Consider the following 12686-nt stretch of genomic DNA (forward strand, 5'->3'; position numbering starts at 1 on the left):
ACCCCACAGTCCCAGGGTCCTAGCCCTGCGCAGGCTCCCAGGCTCCAAACCAGAAAAACTAGATGAAGAACAAACAAGCAAACTCAGGTTGCAGCCTCCAGCACATGCAGCATCCAGCGCAGTCCTGGCCGTGGAGCTGGCTCCTACCCTCCTGTGGCCCTGAGGGTCTGTGTAGAAGGGTCGCCTGGGGTGCAGATGGTGTATCCCCCAGTCTGCCCCTCCTGCCTTCCCCCCACCCCGCCACACCAGGCATGTCCCCTGTGCCAGGTCAGACTTACAAGAATGACTGCAGTGGGCTCCCCAAGAGTGAGCTGCTCACCACCAGGGGCATGCAAGTAGGGCCGAGGGGGAGTACCAACAGTTTCCTGGATGTCCATCTCAGATGGAGGGTCCCCAGGCCCAAGGCTCTCTTTGAGAACCCAAGGCCCAGGATTCTGACCTCTAGGAGGCGACATGTCCCGTGAAAAGCGCAGTGTCGGGTGTGTCACAAATACCTGTTTATTCCACGGGGTCTCTGTTTCATCAGCCTCCCCCCTCCCTTCCCCTGCTACTTCTTCTCCCATGCCCCCTTGTGGGTCAGGCCTTCCACCCATGCCTGCCACTCCTGCCCCAAGTGCCTCGCACATGACCTTAGTCAAGCCAGGGAGAAACTGTTGGTTTGGATTCCAGTAACTGGGAAGACCCCAGTGGGCTCCTAGCAAGAAGCCATCTCCCAGGCTGTTCGGCACATGCCAGCATTTTTGAAGATCCTTGGTCTGACAGTCTCCTCGCTACCGAGAGTGGGAGGCAGAAGTTCCCGTGTAGCACAGCGAATTAAGGATCTGACGTTGCTGCATCCAGGGCACAGTTGGAAACTGTAGCAAAGGTTCAGTCCCTGGCCTGGAAACTTCTACATGCAGGTCCAAAAAAAAAAAAAAAATGTGGGGAGCAGGGCTTGTGCTTTATGAGGATGGGGACAGCAGAGGGGCTGGCTAGGCAGAGCCATGTCCAAGGGTGGGTTGGTGGATGTCCAGGATTTGCCCAGGGGGGGCGGGGGATGCGGTACTGGGCTGGGGGCATCGGCCAGGGTGGGTCCTGGAGCCCAGACTATGGCCTGAGGGGCTGGAGAGGGCTGTGAAGAGGTTGAAAAAGCTCCATGGACCCTGAGGGAGGCTCTGGTCATGGACTCAGTCCTGGGCAGACCCACCTGCCTCCCTTGGAGCCCTGACTCCAGTGGTATGGGGCTGGGACGTCACCAGATGGCCAGTTTGGAGTAGTTTGAGGCTGGGATGAGAGGAGGTGAGGTCCAGAGGGGGCTGCGGTGTCAAGCTCCATCAGCTCAGAGCAGCTGGAGAAGAGGGGTTCTGGGGGGAGAGGCACAGAGCAGACATACAGGGTAGGATGGGGCCTGCGGATAGAGAGTTTGAGGACTCTGAAAGGGGAGGGACACAGGGACATTGGACAGGGCCAGACAGTGCTATGAGCATCCCTTCTCTTTTATTTTGGCCCCACCCTTGGCATTTGGAAATTGCCGGGCCAGAGACTGAACTCACACTGCAGCAGCAACCTGGCCGCTGCAGTGACAACGCCAGATCCTTAACCCGCTGTGCCACAAGGGAACACCCTGAGCATCCACTTTTGACCCCACATGGTCAGATGGATGATCTGTCACCATGTGGGGCTACAGGCCCAAGGTGGAGGCTATGGAGGCCAGAAGGCGGCCAGGCCAGGGTGCCAGTCCTGGGTGTGCCAAAGTTTTCGGGAGCACCTCTGATGTGGGGTGTAGGAAAGGGTCGAGGTCGGGCCCGAGCAGGACGAGCTGGGCACCCAGCTGTCCTGTGAGGACACACTGCCCCACCCTTGGGCCTCACCACCGGACATTCACATGACCCACATCTGGCTGCCCGCCCGGCCCGCATCCCTGCCAATCATGCTGACCTTCCCCCTGCGGCACCTGCTGGAGGCTGACAGAGGTCTCTATTCCCGGCCAGGCGCCTGCTCAGGTTATATTTAGGCCATGAGGCGGGGCACTGGGTCTGAAACAGGGCAGTGGGGGTGGGGCGGTTCTCTCCCCCTCCCCCCGCCCCTCACCAGGCAGTCTGCCTGGGTGGCTCAGTCTGCTGCCCCGTGGGCCCTCTCCCTGGGCTCCTGGCCCTCATTCCACAGCCACACACAGGCAGGAGCCATGGGCTATGCCATTGGTGGTGTGGGAGCTCCTGGCCATGGAAGAGGCAGGCTGGCAGGGTGGGAAACTGGGAACTTAGTGAGCGGGGGCCAGGGGATGTGGACAGGAGGTCCAGGTCAGAGGTGGGGGAGGCCCAGCCGGCCTTTCAGCTCAGAGACTCCACAGGCCATGAGGTCATTCCCTCCCGGGACCTCCCAGGGCCCTGCCTGAGGGGATAGGGGACGCCTAGCCCTGGGCCTTTCCTGCCCGCCCGGACTGAGCCCTCTTCCCTCCTGCTGCCCGGCAGGATGTTCCTGGGGAGGAAATGGCCCCTCGGAGGCCACCCCAACCCTGCTGGAGCCCAGGGCCACTTCCTGCCCGGTGGGTCTTGGTCCTGCCCCCGATCCTGCCAGCCCAGGCGAGACCCAGACTTCCTGCCCCCACAGTGTGGAGGGCAGGGACATCTTATAGCCGGCACAGCAGGCACAGTCCAGACTCGCCAGACTCGAGGACTTGAGGGCCTCCACCTGGGACCCCTGATCCCTGCCCACAGACCTTCCTCCAGATACCCAGCTCTGGCATCGCCCACTGCCCCTAGAGCCCATCTCCATGGGAACAGACCTCAGCGGACCCCAGAAGCTGACAGCTGCATCGGAGCAGCATCCTGGCTGTGGCAGAGCTGGACCCATGTGGCACCCACGGGGCTGTCCTTGAACCAGGGGGCTTGCCTGGATCCAAAGGGTCCTACAGTAGAGGTCATGACCCTGCTCCATGGGCAGCCTCAGGTCCAGGGGAGGCCCTTTCTTGGCTCACCCCTTCTCTCCGCCCTGGCCCCTTACACCTCATTCAGGGGGACTTCCTGCCCCTGCCGACCCTAGATCAGGGCAAGTCGCCTGGTCACTCCCTCCACCCTCTGCCCCAGGAAGCACTCAGCTGGGGGGCGTGGGGCTGCAGGCTGGGTTGGAGGAGTGGAGGGCAGGGCTGGGGGCTCTGGAGGGAAGTGGGCGGCCCAGCCCAGCTGGCTCTGAGGTTCAGGAAATGGGGGTCTCAGAAGCTTCCTCTTGGCTAGACATGCTCCCGGTAGGACTGGGCAGCTGGGGGGTCAGAGGCCTGGCCCCAGCTGCCCCTTCCTTTCTGGCCGGTCACCAGCTGGGTGGCCTGTGTGGCTGCAGGCCTCAGGCCTGGTAGCTGGGTGTCCCTCCAGACCTGCAGGTGGCCGGCATTCAGTACCAGAAGGTCTTTGGGCCACTCCAGCTGGAGGCATGTCACCCATGGGCTCTGTGAGCCTGTCACACCATCAGCACCCCCAGCCCTGCCCCAGGAGCTGCTGTCAGATGGGGGTGGTGGGAGCGACCAGCAAGGTGCCCTCCCCCAGCCCAGCTTGAGTTCCCTCGGGTGACAGTACCTGCCCCGACAGAGACAGAGGGGCCGCCAGTGGGTGCTGGGCTAGGACGGCTGGGCAGAGGACCCTTGGGGCCTTCTGGGGCAGAGCCATAGAGGATCAGGACCCCTGCCCAGCCTTCCTGCCACACCTGCCACACCTGCCCTGAGAGAGTCCCGGGTGCAGAAGGCTGAGGAAGGGGGTCCGGCCCCCAGGAAGCCAGGTGGGGGTCTCGGAGGAGCTGTGGAGGACCCGACCATGACAGGGGCCTATGTCGATGGGGTGACTGAGGCTGGGGGCTGATTTGCCTGATCTCAGTACCTCTGGTGTTCAGCCCGGGAGGGTTTCCGGGTGCAGTGAAGCCAGCACCACAGCTCATGGCTGTATGTCTGTGCCTGTCTCTGAGGCCTCTCTGGGCCCCCGCCCCTGGCCCACACATGATGGGCGGTCGTCCGTCAGCAAGGCCAGCCCCTCTGGCCATCCATCACCAGCCGTGGCCACAGGAGGAACGGCCTGTTTGTTTTGCCAGCTCTGTGTCACTCCCTGGGGCGTGAGCCGGAGGAAATGGCCATTTCTGCCTGGGCGGGCGGTGGACAGCAGGGGTGTGCAGGCCACCAAGGGCAGGGCCAGGCTGGCAAGGCCCTTCATCAATGTCCTGCTCTGCCTCAGTCTCCCTCTGGCACCAGGGCGAGTGACATTGGGATTTTCTGACTTTTCCCACAGCAGCTGTCTCCAGCCAGGTCACTCACCCCTGCCCTTACCACTGGGTGGGGTGGGCTCAGGTGTCAGCTGCCACCAGGTGGGGGGTCTCTTTGTCAGAAACCCAAGATGCTTGATGCTGGATGTCCATACTGGCTGCGGGGAGCTGCTCTGGGGTAGGGTTCAGGCTGTACACCAACTAGTGGGGTGGGGGTGAGGCTGCCAGTAGGTCTGGAGGGCCTGGGCACCTATTTGGAGATGTCTGGCCTCAAGATCAGAGCCTGGGGCACTTAGGGCCATCTTGAGAGAGATAGAACATGTAGAATAGAGGAGGTGACATGACATACCAAGAGGGTGGGGTCCAGACCCCAGGGCAGCATCCCCAGCACCTACAGAGTGGACTTTGCTGTCTGGTTAAGGGTATCCCCACAGACAACAAACTAGCGGAGTGCTTGGCGCAACAACCCCTGAGGCTCCCGAGCTAGGATGCGTCTTTCACCAACACAGCCTCAGACCTCTGTCCTCATCTCCAATCTATAACACAGTCACTCCTCAACGTCCCAGCCCTGGGCTCCCGCTGGCCCTGTGGAAAAGGGAAGCAGGCTCTAAACGCCTGCAGCACTAGGGCCACACATCGTGGACCCGTTCCCAGGGCAGATGCTTTGCAGACAACAGTCTCGGGCTGGGTCCGAAGGGCCTCGTCCCAGGAAGCAAAGCCAGAGGCCCACAGCGGTGTCAGGAAAATGCCCTTCAGGTTCTGTGCCCGCACCCCTCCTCCCAAGCAGCCCTGATCATCCAGGCTCTTCATCTGGGAGCGGCAGTCTCCTTCCAGAACATCCTCCCTGAGACCAGGCTCAGCAACCTGCAACCCTGCAGGTTTCTCCCACCTTCTGTCCCCCTGAAGCAAGACCCCAACGGGCCTTAGAGGATGCTGAAGAATTTGCAGGACTCCTTGGAGGTGAGCATGAACTAAAGGCACCCCGTCCTGAGCTATGGGGTGGGGTGCTCAGGAGCAGCCACATGCGGGGTGCAGGGGCCCAGCCCTCCTCCCCTACCCCTGTAGCCTGACCCTGAGGTCAGCTGGTCCAGTCATAGGGGCCAGCTTAGCCCCACTCCTGTGCCGCCTCCTGCCTCACCCACCCCTGCTCTAGACATGTAGGACACGTCCGATGCCCATCCTGTACAGGGACAGTGACTCGACCAGCAAATGCCCGCCCCCAAGTTCGAGGGACAGGTGGGGCAGCAAAGCAGAGCGCAGAGCCCAGCAGGCACAAGGGGAGCCATCCTGAGCCGGTGTGGTTGCCCGTGGGGCCAGAACCACAGCTCAGAGCCAAGAAGGAGGGGACACGTGGCCAGGATCTGGCAGGCGGGCACTGCTGCTGTGGATCAGAGAGGAGCTGGGCCCGCCAGGGGAGCTCCCTCGCCATGCTGGCTTTGCTGGGGCTGCCTCGATTTCTCCAGCAGGCACCACAGAGGCTCACATTGGCCCCAGGGCCCAGCTGTTCCCAGCGAGGCCTGAGACAGCCTGGCGCCCGCCTACACCCCACCCAGCATGGGGCTGCCGGTGCATTGGGTTCTGGCAAACACCCTGGTGGGAGGGGCTGGGTTGGCTTTGGGGCACCAGTGAAAACTCACATCCGTCTGTCTGTCCACAGACAGCTGGTGCCCAGGACCCACTTAGCAGGACAAGACTTCCACGAGGCCCACACCTCCCCCCTGTGCCCATGGCATGGAGGCCAGTCTCACCCATCACCTGGCCTCAGTTTCCCCTCCTCTCAGAGTCCCTCCGTGTGTAGATGGTTGACACCCCCCCACCCCTCCCCTCTGTCCTCTGGGGCCCAGGCTGGCCAAGAGCTCCTCCTTCCTCCTCCCTGCCCCCCCCTCCAACCTGACAGCTTAGCATGTGGCAGGAGACCGGAATGGGGGCTTCAGCAGAGGCAAAATTGACCCAGCCCTTCCCTTCTCAGGTAGACAGCAGGAAGGGCCAGGCAGCCCCACTCTCTGCCACGTGGACAGAAGGGGTCCGACTGGGGCTGTGGTATAAGAATCAGCTCTGAGCAAGTCTGGGCCCAGGTCCCCTCCGGGACTGACTTGGGGAGTGGGCCCGCGGGCAGGGGCTCGGCCGGGCCTCAGGGCTGCCACCCGCCCCCTCCCCGCAGCTGTCTCTAGCTCCGCAGGCTCCCACCTCCCCCGCCTGCCCCAGGACTCCTATTTCACTGAGGAGATTAAGACCACCTGGCGAGAGCCCCCCTCCGGCCCCTCCCCTGCCCAGCCCTCCCTCCCAGCCCATCGGCCCCTTGAGGTGCCCTCCTGCCCCCCAACCCCACATTCCCACGCAGCCTCGACTGCCCCGCCTCCATGCCTGGGGTCACCCTGGGCATCCACACTCTGAGCCCCGAGCCCTCCGGTGCTCACCCACTGTATGCCTCCAGCCCTGCTTGGTGGTAGCAGCACCACGGTTGTCCCCACAGCGGTCCCTGTAGGCATTGTCTGCCGGGGATGGGGTCCTTTTTGCTCAGCCTCCTGCTGTCCCTGGGGGTCTTGGGAGGGAACATCCCTGTGCTTCGAGGGTGGCAGCCTCTGAGTCTGGGCCCCCGGGGGCTCAGCCGCGGGCCTGTCCAGCCTGCCGTGGGCGGCGGGGCCTGACGCTGGCTCAGACAGACGGAGGAATCTGAGCTCCTAAAACCGCAACTCTGAGTTCGCCTGTTTGTTTGCTTTTGAGAAATTCCAACCTGGTTGAGCAGAGCAAGCGTGGAGGGAAAGGACTTGTCTGGCTGGGGTGGGGCGGGGCTGTGCTCAGGACACGGGAAACCGAGGCCTAGTCTGGGCACCTGAGCCCGGCAGGGAGTCCAGGCAGAGCGGGCCTAACTGGGCTTCCCCAGGGCACAGCTAGGAGCCCCCCTCTTGGCCACCCTGGCCAGGTCCTGAGACATCCCCCAGTGCTGGGGCACCAGCTGGGCTGGGGGACAGCCCAAGGAAGCTGGGGCAGCAGCAATGGCAGCAGTGACATCAGCTAAAGAACCACTTTGGGAGCTGATGTGAGCTTACATGATCCACGCAGTGGGGCCTCCAGTACTGTCCCCATTTCTCAGACAAAAACACTGAGGCTTGGCGAGGACACGGCACTGCAGGCCAAATTTCAGGCTGGCCCAGCTTATGATGCCTGGGCCACACCATGTGCCCTGGTTCTGCCTGCTCCGAAGGGCCCTTTTCCTCCAAAACACTCTCCCAACCTTCTTCCAAGCAGCTCCTCCCCTGGGAATACAGAGATCCAGGCAGACTCCTTGGGAGGGACATGGCTGCCTCCCTGGGTCCCCCCAGGTCTTGGTTCCCTATCTGCCCACAGGGTGCTGGAGATTAGCCCATCAGGCCATGCTGCCTTCACACTGACTGCTGGGACAGCAGTGACCCTGACACCTGGCTGGCATACCCTAGGCTGGACAGTCCACCTGCCCCCTGCCTTCAGCCCCAGGCAGCAGGCGGGGGGCGGGGAGGCAGGCCTGCGCAGAGCAGTGGGCCCAGCGGCTCAGGATGCCCAGCCTCAGAACCGGGCATGGGGTGGGATGATGGGTGATCCAGCGACTCTGGCAGCTGGATGGAGAGGGGCTCGGGCACAGAGACCACCTTCCTGTGATTGGGACTGGACTCCCAGCTCAGCCTCTCCAAAAACACCCCTTGGCTGTCACAGTGAAAATGTGGTCAAGCAGAATTTAATAGCTAATTGAATCAAGTATTTAATTCAAAGTCCAAGCCTGATATATTTCATTTTTCTAACTTTGAATAGTTTAGTTTGGAAAGGAGACACAGTATTGTCAGGGGCAGTGGAAAGCTTACCTGGTCATGTACACTATCCCTAGCTTGGTGATCATTCCTTTTTTTTTTTTTTTGTCTTTTTGCCTTTTTTAGGGCTGCATGCATGGCATATGGAGGTTCCCAGGCTAGGGGTCTAATAGGAGCTGTAGCCGCCAGCCTACACCACAGCCATAGCCATGTGGGATCCAAGCCTTGTCTGCGACCTACACCACAGCTCACGGCAACACCGGATCCTTAACCCACTGAGCAAGGGCAGGGATTGAACCCACAACCTCATGGTTCCTAGTCAGATTTGTTAACCACTGAGACACGATGGGAACTCCTGGTGGTCATTTTTCATTGCCTCCAGCCTTGCCCCATTTCTTACTTTTCAGAGCTTCCCTGCTTTTCTCGTCCCTCGGCCTGACTCTGGACAAGGGGTGGAGATGGAAAAGGACCCCAGGTGATTGTACCCAGAAGGGTCCTATTGAGTGAGGCTGTTACAGGAGTCCGTGGCATCATCCCAGCCAGCGCCTCCCTGCCCCACCCCCCCATCATCTGAGCATATCGCTTTCAGGAAATGATCCATAAGAATAAACTTAAACAACTGGGTCACTGAGATGAGTGTTGTTCACCCTGAGGACCTGTTCCAGGGGCCATGGTGAGGGATGCACCTGCACACACATGCGTGTCTGTGTCATGTTCCGCATGTGCCCACGTGTGCACTGGGTCCAGGCTGGTGTCCATGCATGCATGTACTGTGTGCTGCGAGAGTATGCACGCTCGTGTGCAAGTGTGCTCGTGCATGTGGGTGCCATGTCGCTCGCAAATGGATGTGTACCCAGCCAGGATCCCCTGCTGCCAGAATAATATGAGGAGAGGGTCCACGGGCATCCTTCTTCTGGCCTCGCCTTCAGCCAACATACCCTGGGGCGTTTTCCCTGGAAAGTGCGGTTCCCCAGCCCTGGCCACAGAAGGGAAGCTGCAGGCAGCCTGAATTCAGCTCACCTGCTCTGAGCCCCACCTCTGCCTGACAGGACATGGGGTGTGGGGGCTAATGTGGCCAGTAGATGGACAGACAGATGGACAGCCAATTCTCCATCTGGCTGGGTCCTCCCACCAAGTGGGTAGCTAAGTCAACAGGCCCAGAAATTGGAGCAGGGTGGGGGGCTGGCTGTGCAAGGGGCCGGCTGTTTGTTTGTTCTGGAGTTGTGGGAACTTCCAGCCTGCAGGGGGCCCTGGTGCCCTGCGGGGGGCGGGGGGGCAGGGTGCCATCGCCCAGGCCAGCTGACAGCCCCATCCGGTCCGGCCACCCCTCTCACCATCTCCCCCCATCTGTCCTCCTGGGCACTGGGCCCAGAAGACAGCACCCTCAGTGAGGGGGTGCAGCTAGGCTCCGGGGCAGACAGGAGGCTGCACCCAGCTGTGCACGGCTGTGCAGAACCTGGCCCACCCCTCCCAGCTCTGAGGAGCTGCTGTCACAGTGCATTGTGTCTCTCTTTTCCCATTCCTGTCACCCCTCCAGTGTCCACTCCTCGTTCTACAATCATCGGTCCCACAGGATCCAGACCTTTGGATCAGGAGGCAGGTGGCGCTGAGGACCAGAAAGAGTCCCCTTGGTGGTGGCTCAGCTCACCCTGAACCAGTGTCATTTCCAAGCCACCAAAGCACACACACCAGGCTGGTTTTGGTCCCCAGGTCCCCAACCTTTGCCAAGAACTCCCCAGGGTCTGCCTGGTCCCCTCATGTAAACCCCACTGTGCACTGGAACTCAGTGCAGGGCATGGCCCCCCCACCAGAGTTCAGGGTAAGGGCCCATCACCCAGGAGGAGTCCTGGGAAGCTGCAGGGACCTGTGCTTCAGTTGGGGGCACCTGGAAGGAAGGGCCAGGGAGCAGTTAGGGGCCCACAGAGCCACTTCTCCCAGGTGCAAGGAGGCCCGAGGCTGGGAAGAGGGTTCCGTTTCTTCCAACCCACAGGCAGGTGGTGTCACAAGAGACCAGTCCAGTGGATCAGGGGCAGGGGAACTCCCGCAAGAAGGGCCCCCAGTCTCAGCCCAGCCTCGCCCACTGGAGGGTCTTCAAACCCCCAACCCCCACAGCAGAGCCATGACCTAGGCACACAAGATGCACCGGTGCAGACTGTGCCCTGCCCTGCCCCCGCCGCGCAGAGCCAGTGGGTCCTCTTCAGCTTGGTGGTGACCACAGGGGACCAGGGGAGCTAGCCACAACACAATGGCCTCCCCCCACCCACCTCCAGGACAGGGGTCGCTGCTCCACGAATGCATGCCCTGCATTCGCCATCGTGTTGCCTTTGTTGGATGGAGGAAGATGAGACACGCCCAGGGGCGAAGGCCCTTCGTGAGCCCCCTCTCCCCTGTGGTGGGCGGGGAGCAGAGAAGAAGGATGGAGCTGAAAAGAGAGGATGGAGCCTCCCTGTGCGCCTGCCTCTCCCGGCTCCAGAGAAGGTCGCTCCCTTGCACCTCCTGCCAAGGCTTGGACCCCAGAGGCTAAACGGCCGCAGGAAGGCAGGGCGCTGGCGGCTCCCAGTGCGGGGCCTTCCTGTGAGACCGCTGAGGCCCGTCTAGGCAAGCGCTGGAGGCAGTTCCCAGCTAATCAATCCTGAAACGAATTAACCGAGTCAAGGAAAGCCCAGCCCCTCTCTTTCTAAACGCAGGGTGAGGCAGCCCTGTTCTGCCCCGCTCCATGCTCCGCTTCCTGGGGGATGGGTTCCTCAGTGCGCAGTGAGCTCACACCCTGCACACTCCCTGCTCTGCTCCATCTATGTGTGCATGTGTTCCAGCTGGCGGGAGACCCATGATGGGAGAGCAGGTGGTGACCACCTTGTCTCCAGGAGCACTCGAGTACAACCATTGGTGGGCTTTGCACCCACCAGAGATGCGCAAGGGCGCGCAGGTCTTTCCAGGAATGGAAATCAGGAGGCCCGGCTGGAATTCTGAGCTCTGGGCGTGGCGCCGTGGATGCGCCTTTACAGTGGCGGGATAGTGAGGAGTGGGATCCCACCAAAAGCTGTGAGGGCTCGGGTCTTGACGACTCCCCTAGGGAGCCACGTGCACTCTGGGGAGGCGGAGCTGGGTGGCTGCGGCCAGCCAAGAAGGCTCCAGGGGCTGCCTCCTGCATGCGGGAGAAAACAGCCAAAACAGGGCTTGCTTCAGGCAAAACTCCCAAGATGGTGGGACAGGGGATGAGTGAGCCTTCAATCTCAAGGCACCAGGGGCAGTGCCAGGGTGCAGCCCAGAGCCCACGTGGGACCCTGCACAGGGCCCAGAGGGAGAAGCACAGACTACAACCCTATCCGTGCCTCAGAGGGGCGGCTGCCTCAGCTCCATCCCGCCCCTGCTGCCTCTTGCCCTCAGCTAGACTGCTGGTCCCCATCCTGAAACTTGAGGCTGCTGGTCAAAGCAGAGTAAGGGTTTTAGGGACTGTAAAGTGGTCCCGCCATAGTTCCCACCTTGCTGCCCTCTGGTGCGGTGAAACGTGGGTCTTTTCTTCAGTCTGCATCTGGGGTAGAGGGGTGGCCTGCGCAGCCCAGGCCCTGAGCGCCAGCAGAGCCTTAAGGAGGCAGACCCCCGCCCCCAGCAGCACGAGACCCCTGGCGGCCTGGCGGCACCCAGCACTCCTGGCCCGTTCAGACGGCCGCCCGGCCAGGCCTCCTACCTCACGCTCTCAGAGGCATGGCCGGCAGGGGGAGTGAAGCGGAAAGGAACGGCGACCGATCCAGGTGAGAAAGGAAGACTTCCCGCAGATGATGGTGGCGATTGCGTGGGGTGCTAGTGGCGGGTGTGCGGGGTGCAGGGCCACTGGGCGCGGGCTCCCTCTGGGCGGTAGGCACCAAGGGTGGGGTTACAGTGGTGTCGAAGAGAACTGTGGGGCGGCCCCCAAAAAGGACAGAAGGAGGCGTGGGAGGCAGCAATGCTGTGGAGGGCTGGGGGCTCAGGCCTCCACTTCTGGCCCTTTGGGCCCCTCTGGCACTCCCTGGGCTCTGACAGTGGGTTCAGTCAGGTTCTGCAACCACTCGGGTAAGTATCAGCTGTGGGTGGAGCAGGGGCGCCCCTCCAGCTGAGCAGCCTAGAGGGGGATCCTGACCTCTTCCAGCATGCTCTCGATCAGATCAAAGTTTGTCCATGCCACAGTCCTTTCTGCTCCCACACTTTTTCTCACCTAGCCTGGTCTCCTGGTCCCAGCCTAGATGTGAAGGGGTTAATGAGGGGCTGGGAGGACCCCCTCCCCTCCACCACCTGACTCACAGGGCCAGGGACCTCAGGAGGCTTACCTGGAGTGTCCAGCAGCCCCAGGGTTTTTCACTTTCACTTCTCTCTTCTCTGTACTGATGTCTCCCTCGGACTCCACATCTGGGCTCCGCCTTCAGGCCGCTGCTCAGGTGTACAACGGAGGTTCCCAGGACACAACCCACACACCCGCCTGCTGGGACAGCACACACCCCAGATATCACACAACCACACGCACCCAACACAGAACACACCGCCTGCAGGGTGGATGCAGACTCCCGGTGACCACCCTGCGCACCTCTCTGGGTGCAGACTGTCAGCACCGGGCTCACGTCCTGTGGCCACCAGGACCTCCTCTCACCAGCCAGCTGGGCTCTTCCCCTCCACCAGAAGCAGTCACCTGGGGTCTTGGAGACAGGGGGC

The sequence above is a fragment of the Phacochoerus africanus genome, chromosome 15 (assembly GCF_016906955.1).
Source record: "Phacochoerus africanus isolate WHEZ1 chromosome 15, ROS_Pafr_v1, whole genome shotgun sequence".
Classification (NCBI taxonomy): Eukaryota; Metazoa; Chordata; class Mammalia; order Artiodactyla; family Suidae; genus Phacochoerus; species Phacochoerus africanus.